The following is a 9,563-nucleotide window of genomic DNA, read 5'->3' as shown; positions in this document are numbered from 1 at the left end:
CTGAGAGGAGGAGGGAGGGAACAGAGAAGAGGGAGACAGCCACCGAGACAGAGAGACACAAAAAAGACACACCCAGGAGCTTGTATTCCCCTCCCCCACACAAATTGTTCTCCTCCCACTGGTAACTCGTCTCATTTCACCATAAGTAAAGATGTTAACCACGACAGCAACACATCATGCCGACCACCCTCCGGACGCCAATGAACACCAGTGATGGGCTTCGTGTACACCTGAGTCTAGAGAGAGAGGTCCAAAATCTCTTTTAAAATCTATGATTTAAAATCTGCTTCTTGATGCTATCTTTGATCATTTATCTAAAAAAGGAAAAAAAAACTGTCTTCAAGATGGGAATTTTGTGTGCATGATGTTTATTAGACTGTGCTCTTAGGAGCTTAGATGTGAGAGAAGCAGGACTGGGCTAAAGGAAACAGTTAAACTGTGACCCGGTTGCAGGTGAAGCCTCAGCCAACTCCAGGGAGCATGGAGCCAAGCTGGTCCCTCAGAGATGTCCCAATTAATTTTACCAGTTAGTATTCACCTCTGTACTCCGTGCTTTTGGGATATAGTTACAAAGTGATCCCAATCTGAAGGTAACATTTATTTCCCAGTCTTTTTTTTTCTGTTATATATTTACTTCCCTAGACCTTTACAGTTGAATTCATTATAAACAAATGATGGCACCAACTCTGGTTTCTCTAAGCATAATGAAGCCTCGTGGACCCAGACATTGCACCTCTTGGTTGCCCTGCTTGCATTCCTCAGGTGTTTCTTACGTTTGAAGAATTCAGGGATTCCAAACTTACTTTTTTCTCTTTCTCTCTCCACCTTCTTCCCTCCCTTGCTTCTTTCTTTGATTTCTCCTTTCTTCATCTCTTCTTTTTTCTTTTCCTTCCTTCTATCCTCCTTATTCTTCTTCCTTCCTTCCTTCCTTCCTTCCTTCCTTCCTTCCTTTCTTCTCTCTCTGTCAATGTGTCTCTCTAACTCTGTTTCTATCTCATTCTTGTCCTCCCTCCCTCCTCCTCTTCCTTCCTCATAAGGATTTTAGGTTGGTAGGTTAATAAGACATGTTTCTGGATCTGTGACCTGCCTCACTGAGTAAGAGAGGTTGCTAACAAAGCTGAAAACCTGAGTGTAGTTCCTCAGAATCTACATGATCGGAGGAGAGCATCGACTCCAGTGAGTGCTCCTATGACCTCTACAGCATGCCTCCCTGAAACCAATCAATAAGTAAATGTTAAAAACAAAGTGAAATTAAGAAAATGTCTTTCTGGATTTCAAGAGGGCATTCTGAAACAGAACGAAGCAAAAACAGCATATTATGATATATGCCAGATCATACACACCACACACTAAGCAGTACTAACAAAAGATAAAAAGAGTTTCCATGCAGATAAAGTTTAATGAAGATTTTGATAGATGATGAATGGGAGGCAACTTTCTGAACAGCCCAATGTTCTAATTTAAGCTCACAGCTAGCCAAATTTTTTTTCTAATGGTTCCTATGAAAATAGAAGTCAAAGCCATTAAATATGTGGATGACATAAATCGAGGATGGTTAGCATATATTCTGGATGACAGAATCATGTCCTTAAAAGTTTTCAACATTCTGAAACAATGGAATGAATGAAGTGATAAAATTTAACCAAAGAGAATGTAATACGCTCCAGCAGGTTCAGGAAAATGATTTTGCATCCATAGAGAATGCAATGTGCTACGGTGGGTTCCGAAGAACAATCTCACATCCATAGATGAGACCATTATTATGTACAAATAGAACTTGTGAAGTAAATACATGTGTGGATAGTCTAAGGCCTTGTGGAGAGCAGATTGATGACAGTCATTCAGAAGCAAGTGGGCCACTGGCTACATGAATGAGAGTGCAGCGTCTACAGTGGCAGAAGTAATCATCTTGTCATACCAATTATCTGATCATTGGTGCCCAATGTGCTGGGTCAATCATGCTGTGCAAGACCCATGCCAAGGGAAGAAACTAGGATAATGAAATAAATAAACCATTACATATAAGAAACTGTTTGGAAAGTTTGGGGCACATATCTTGAGAAGATGCACAGTCCCTGGCTATGGATATTTGAAATCCCACCAGGTGGGAAACTGTTTAGGTTTTGTGTTTACTTTAAGGGTTAGAAGTGGGACAATTAATACACTGAAGCCTACAGTGTAGGTGTTTAGGTTAAACGTAAGGAGCAGCTAGTTCAGAGTTAAGTGGAGTGCCCTCGAAATTATGGGATGCCCTAAGAGAGAAGAGTGCCTGAGAACTGGAGCTACTACAGTGTAGCCCAGAGAACTACACAGAGCCCATGTCGGAGGGGATTCACACACACATCCATCACCTTGCAGGTTGGAGTGGAAAGTGGTTGTTCCTTAGTCAATGGGCCAGAAAACCAGAATTTCTGATTTTCCTCAGAATTTTATCATCACTCTTAGAACATGCCCTTGTTCTCAGGGACTACTGGAACCAGTCAATCAATACATGTTTAAAAAAAAACAAAACAGTGAAATTAAGGAAATGTCTTTCTGGATCTCAAGAAGGCAACTGGAACCAAAGCTGAGAGTGGTAGCGTGGTTGGTCTTTTAAATATGTACCTCTCAGAGAAGCCTAAGCTGCTCAGGCTTGTGCCTGTGTCCGTCAACATGTCCATGATAGAAGCGACAGAAGCAACAGAACCACATAGGCTACCTCTGCCAGTCCCATCTCAGTCCTCTGCAAGCCTTTGGAACCTATTTCCGTGATCCTTATTGAAAATCACACATAAATAATTAAAACTAGCTGACAGTGCCAGTACTATAAAGAACTAAGATTGTTGAGGGGTTAAAAATGGCGCCCATTTGTTAGGTACTTGCCAAAGTGGTGATCTAAGCATTTGATTATATTTAGGCATTTAGTCTTCTAAACCATAGGCTAAGCAGATGCTGTCATTATTGTCAATCTCCAGGTGGGAAACCAAGGCTCAGAAAGTCAATAGTCACAGTGAGTGGCGGAGATGAAACGCCAGCCCAAGTTGTCAGTCCAGGGACAAAATAATGTGCAGTTAGACACAGCACTGTGCTTTCCAAGACAAAGCAAAGAAGAATCTAGTTACACTTGGCCTTTTGACCACTGGCAGCCCCTACCTGTGCTCAGGTCAGCCTGGAGATAACAACGTCCATTTCCTTTCCTCTGTCTGGGCTGATGATTTTTATTTTTTATTTTTTGGACGATCGAGAACTGCAGTGCATTCAAACAAATTGAGTCTTATTTCAGTTGGCTCATTTGCTGAGAATAACAGTGGTATATGCCAACGTGGATAAATACAGAAAGGCCACAGCAGGAGTATGGGCCACAGGTTGTACAAAAGGCATTTGGGTGATAGCTCAAGGTTTTCTTTAAAAAAAATGTTCATGATTGTTTTTTTCCTTGTTACAAAAGGAACATTTCCTCATTGTAAATCAAGTTGGAAATCACAGAAAAGCACAAATAAGAATGTCTCATTTGCAATCATCTCACTGCGCAGAAGCCAGATGACCACCGTGAACATATACATTCATATAATCTCAACAATGTTGGCTGCAATACACGTCTCTTTTTATATAAAAATGTGAGTATTTTTCATAAAAAATGAAAACCTCTACACGCAATTTTGTCACCCCCAGAATGTATTGTTGTGAACATTTTTCTGCCTCATTAAGTTTGTCTCTACCCCATTATTTTAAATGGCTACATAGCATTCTGCTGTATGGATATGTGGTAATTGGAATCTTATTTCCCACAAATAAATAAATAAATCACAGGGAAGCTTTTTTAGCAGGTTGAGTGTGGGTGCTTTAAGAGACAGCAGAGTGATATAAGGCCAAGGAGAACAAGAAAAAAAAAGGGTTTTGGGAGTGATGCTGGTTGGATTTGGGATCTGCTGTGGTTTTATAAATAAGGAAGTTAAGGAAGTATGGTGGCTTTTTTTTTTTAAGGCAAACTGCCTAAGATGGAGTGGGTGAGAGGTGAGAGTCTAAGGAGTTTATTGAGATGGGAGAACAGATGGGCCTTGGGGATTTAGGGGACACGATCAAGAGAGGAACAAGAACCCTGTTCTGTAAAGAGAGCCGTTTAAGGTGAAGTTACACATGACTAAAATGACCAGGCTCAAGGTCCAGCCTAGAATCTGAGTCTAACCCACACGTGAAATCCCAGACCTCTGCTGCACTTACAGACCATTTATGAAATAGCCTTAGGAAAGCCCAAGGTGTAGTCCTGAGTGCCTAGCTATCTAGAAATAAAGCTCAAGAAATTGTGGGGCAGTGTGTCTTGTTGTCATGGTTTTATCTCTCTGCGTGATCCCTTGTGGGTATTCCTCAGTCGTGGCTGTGGAAGGTCTGCCAGAAAGGATAAGCACAAATCCATCCCCCAGATCATCTTTAAATACCTGGAAGCCAGTGGCTGCTGCCTCCTCATAACAATTCCCTCCCATGGCCAAGGGACCTGCTTCTCTTCTCTCCTCTACCTATGGGACTCAAGGCCTGTGGGTGACAATGGATGCTGTTTGCCTGGGACTCACTTCAGAGAACACTTACATAGTCACTACATCCATTTCTCCCAATCTTAGCAAGAGTACTTGAAAGCCAAAGGTCTTAGGAGTGAACCCGGGAGGCCCAGAAGGATGACGAGAGGTTGAGCAGGAGAAGAAATACGCAACATAAGGCAGAAGGAATATCTCAGAAGTATCCTTAAGTTTTGATTTGTGAGACAAGATCCCTTTGGATATGTATTTACAAAAGGCAAGTGGCTGAGACGTTCTGCCTCCTCACCTCCCTCTAGTCAGTATCTTTTCATGGATTGAAGGGAAGCCCTTGGCTGGGCTTAGGGATATTTGGGAATCAAAAGTGTGTGCAACCATTTGATGTTGTGACATGAATTTTTTTCATCTATAGTTTCTATGCTCTTAGAGTAGGCAACAGCATTGCGAACAACTGCATAAAATGAGGACATGGCAGCTCCAAGGTATGGTTGAGGGGAAGGTTATTATCGTTGATATGAGGGAGAGCAGAGAGAGAAGCATCTGGAAGTGTCCAGAGCAGGGAGAGAAAGGAGTAGACTAAACATGACCAGCAGACCAAACCAAGCCATAATGGGGAAGTTAGGGGAGGGGTGGCGAGAGAGGAGGATCAAGAGAGAGCTACAAAACAAGGAGCCAAGAGCACTCGTGGCTGAAATGGCAGGATTACACAGGAATAAAAAGTTGGAGGAAGAGAAGCCCATGGGCTCGTGAAGTTTAGGGTTGGGGGTGGGGGGGGGCAGGGTGAAAGGAGCCACAATTACTGAGTAAGTCTGGAGGCTAGCAGACATTTTTAAATTCTTATTTCTTATTCCACACGTTATATTCCTCTACAGTTTCCCCTCTGCAGTTTCCTCTCCCTCCTCTCTCCCCATACCCCACACCACTTCACCTTCCCCCGAGATCCATTCATTCTCCCTTTCCTTTCAAAAAAAAAAAAAAAAAAAAGAGCAGGCCTTCCAGGGAGGTGAAACAAACATGGCATAACAAGTTATAATAAGACTAGGTGCAACCCTCACGTCAAGGCTGAACAATGCAACCCAGAAGAAAGAAAAGGGTCTCGAGAGCAGGTAAAAGAGTCAGAGGCTCTTGTCTTGGAAGCCTCCAGCTGGTTGGAGTCCAGCAACAACACCCAACAACACAACCATAATGTCTATGCAGAGGACCCAGTTCAGAGCCATACAGGGTCTATGAGTGTTGCTTCAGTCTTTGAGATCCCCTCTGAGCCCTTATAGCAGACACTTACATTAATAGATACCACATTTGGCCATGTTTCCTGAGCTGCTTTTGAACCTGACAACAAGAACAGAGAAAAAAAATCATACACATACACAGCTCATGGATACAGGGTGGGCATGCCTGGACCAGATCTGTCTGTAGCAAGAGAGCTTTGGGGTTGGTTGGACAAAGCCAGAATCTTACCTGCTATGTGACCTTGAGCTTGATGGAAGGTGATAATGTAGCCAGCCACTGTCAAACATATGGGGATTATATGCTCGAGTGCCTCCTCTCTGGGGGAAAAAAAAAAGAAAGAAAAAAAGAGACTGCTTCAACACGTGGCTTTCATTGGGAGTATGGTCTGTCAAACACTGGCCTCAGGGTCTGGTTGCCATTTGCTCCAACACATCCTGGCTTTTCTAAGGACCAGACGACAGAACTGTGTGTCCATCGGCCCTGCCCTGTTAACTGAACCTGGGCAACTGTCTCACATTTACAAGGGCCTCAAGGGGCGAATGGAGAAACAGCATTAGCACACATTGGATAGGTCTCAAGTTGCTCCAGCTGCTCTTGCCCATTCTCCTTCCACAAGCAAGGAGCATGGGAAAATAAAAGGAAAAAAAAATGATCACCGCAGTTTCCCTGAGTAAATGACATGTGATGAACCCAGAACCAGTACCAGAGGAAATAAATGTATGGCTCAAATGTTTATTGGCTTCCAGAGCCCAGTGCGTCTCTGCCCGCAGTCAGGCTCTGCCCATCAGACAGATGGGTATGCACCTCAGCTCAACAGGGTAGCCATTGATGTGGTCTGTATCCTAGAACGGCACAATATGACCGATTACGTTTTCCTGTAACAAACTACAATCTCACTCTGATTTTTTTTTTCCGTCTGAAATCACTCGTGGATCACCCTGACTGGAGTTTTTGGGCACTCCTAAACACTTCACTCACACAATTACAGATAGTCTCTGCATTTACGCCCATGCTTGCCTAATCATTTCCATTGTGTATGGATTTTACTGAGTTTAATTCTGAGAGGCCAAGTGCATTCCCTCATCATGCAGCTCTCTGAGGCTCTAAACATCTCACTGCTCCCCCTACACAAGACAGCAAATGTTGATACAGAGGCTGTCTACACTCCCAAGGGTTGTTCAGATATTGAGGTGGGTCCTTGGGAGCTGATGCTAATAACAAACGCAGATCTTGGGGCTCAGCTTCCAGATTCAAGCCCTTCCTATCAGAAAAGCATCTTTTCCCTACATGAAAGGATAGTAAATTATTTGAGGAAATACAGGGGACACCTACTTGATTATCAATATTGAATAGCATCTATCTCACACAGGACTCTGACAGAGCCACTCTGTTGATATCTACTAACTCGTAGTTGCTCTCAATATTATTATAGTGGGTAATAAGCTACAAAAAATAGATAAGCAGCTGCCTTTTCAGTTGTCATAGGACATCACTCAGTGAATTGTATAAATATTTATTTGATGCCTACTGATTAACCAGATGAGCACAGAAGGCCGCAGACCTAAGGCCATGGCTGTTGCAAAGAAAACATGTGTCTGTTCTATAAAAATTATTAATGACTATAGAATGCCACATACAGTTTTGGGGGGTGTGGAACAGGTCCACTGCTTGTCTGCATCCCTCTGCTCAGGATGCTTCATGCTTATGATCACAGGTCATCACTGGAAAGCTCCTAAAGCAAACTCTCTTTAAGGTGCTACTTGAAGTTTAGAAGAAGTTGTGGCTGGATGCTGAGTACAAGGTCCATCAGAGCAGTTGTCCTCAGTTGTTGCCTTGTGCTTCCACGAACCATCTTCCAGCTGGTAGCATTGTAGATTTAGTGACTCTTCTTTCCCCGGTGTCCAAAGGGGTGGGGATCTCTCTTCTTGTCTTTTCCTTGGTGCTCCATATTACATGACCCAGCATTTTCTCTGACTAAGAGAACAGCAGTCAGGTTCAGTGAGCCTAGAGGATAATCCCCCACCTAATGCTGGACCTTCCTTTGTTACTTCTAATTTAATGGTTTTTCTGGACTACTTAACAAGATGTGGATGCTATTTTCCACTGCATGCTGTCTATGTGGGGCATAGGAAAAAGGATCTCCATGGCGTTTGTTTCCATCACACATTAAAATTGATGATGTTTGCTCATCTGGTGGCATGAAAACTTACTCCCCTGGACAAGCTGGCTTCACAATTGCTCATTCAAGGGGAAATCTGATAGGAAGCAATAGTCTGGTCTTCAGGAGCATTAAACCACTGTATTCTAGTTTAAGCTTCTGGCACTCCAATAGTCTGCTTTGTCTTTTCCTTTATTGTGTTTTTGGCGTTTTGTTTTGTTTTTCACATTATTGATTTTTGATTCTTCCTTTGCTGAAAAAAAAGAACAAAATCCTCAAAAGCAACAGCCAGATAGGAAAGTTGGATAAGGTCATCACAGAAGGTGTGAAGAGGTGAAGCCAGTGCACACAGCTCAGGCAGTGCTCAGACTCTGAGACACAGAATCACCAAGAATTCACGAGGCCCCTGTGATGGAGTAGAGCATAGACTGGCTGCAGGGGGCACTGCAGTGCTGCAGAGGCCTTACAAGGTACTTGGAACAAATTTACTCTTTGAGCCATGGAATGAAGGTTTTACAATCCAGTTAAGATACACAGTTCAATATGAGATAATAGTAGTAATGGGCAACATGATCTTTGCATTGACTAAAGTGCTACCCTTTCTCTGTTCTTTCAATTCATTGCTTTACTGAGAATTTATATATATATTATAGTGTGAAAGGGATGGTGGAATGTACAGTTCAAAGTGTACTTCCTTTTTTATTTTTGTCACTTTAACTATTTTAAAATAATTTTTATTATGTTTCTTTTTCAGCATATACACTTATATTATTACACATGAATGAAATAAACTACATACAGTAGGAAAAGCCATGAGACAATCAGGAATTATATAGATAGTACATTCATAGTACTTTGGTTATTTGTATTTGGCAAACTTGAAGTAAACATCTTTCCTATCTTGTTGGGTCTAAATTTCTAAATGAAGATCAATATCTATCATATCTAATCTCTATTAACTTAAAACATCTTGATCTAAAAACATCTTAACCTCTAACCTACTGAGCTTAATTGAAAGACTAAACTATCTGGTTTTCTACTCCTTCAGAGATTTGGGAAGGAATAAAACTTAAATATCTGAGTGAACCAGAAGTGCAGGTTAGCAGCTTCCAAAATGAAAAAAAAAAAATGGCTGAGACAGTTTACTACCTGAACAGTCACCCAACAATCTCCATAATATTGGAGCATCATCTTCAGCCTTCTGGCCCAATATATCTGACAGATATATTTGCAAGGCAGGAACTATTAAGGACTTGCTTACCAAGCCTTGGCAGAGATTGGCCCTTGACTCTGCCTGCATTTAAACTTGCCTTTTTTTTTTAGGCAGAATTCTGTCTGTGGCAGAAACAAGGACATTTTGCCCAGTGGCTGGTTTCTCATATTTGAAGCCAACTCTATAAGGAGATTCTTTGATGCTCATCATCTTTGAGGCAGGCTGGGTGTTGCTAGGAGTTAACTTGTCTTGTTTGTTGTCAAAGAATCTTTAGAATTTTAAAAACATCTTTAAATTCCATATTTTGTAGGTCTCTGAAGCTTTTGAAGACCTTATTTAACTGTTTTACCTTATATATTTATAGACTCATATCTATCTATTAGACCTAGGATATATATTCTTGTGATAAAATTAGACTAGTATTTGACATGACCAAGATTTGCATTAATATACA

General features: G+C 41.8%; 1 long non-coding RNA gene across 1 annotated transcript; it reads right to left on the bottom strand.

The window, feature by feature from the left end:
* Positions 1-393: 393 nt before the first annotated feature.
* On the bottom strand, positions 394-9,281 carry LOC311589662. Its single transcript, XR_014776605.1, has 4 exons — positions 9,203-9,281; positions 5,967-6,053; positions 5,791-5,837; positions 394-1,210 (listed from the first exon to the last, which is right to left on the bottom strand). It is a non-coding gene; the product is annotated as an uncharacterized lncRNA (long non-coding RNA).
* Positions 9,282-9,563: the final 282 nt, after the last annotated feature.

This window comes from Acomys minous (genome assembly GCF_964271855.1).
Source record: "Acomys minous genome assembly, chromosome: 18".
Lineage (NCBI taxonomy): Eukaryota > Metazoa > Chordata > Mammalia > Rodentia > Muridae > Acomys > Acomys minous.
Note: the sequence above shows the minus strand (reverse complement) of the source record. Positions and strands in the feature narration are given on the sequence as shown.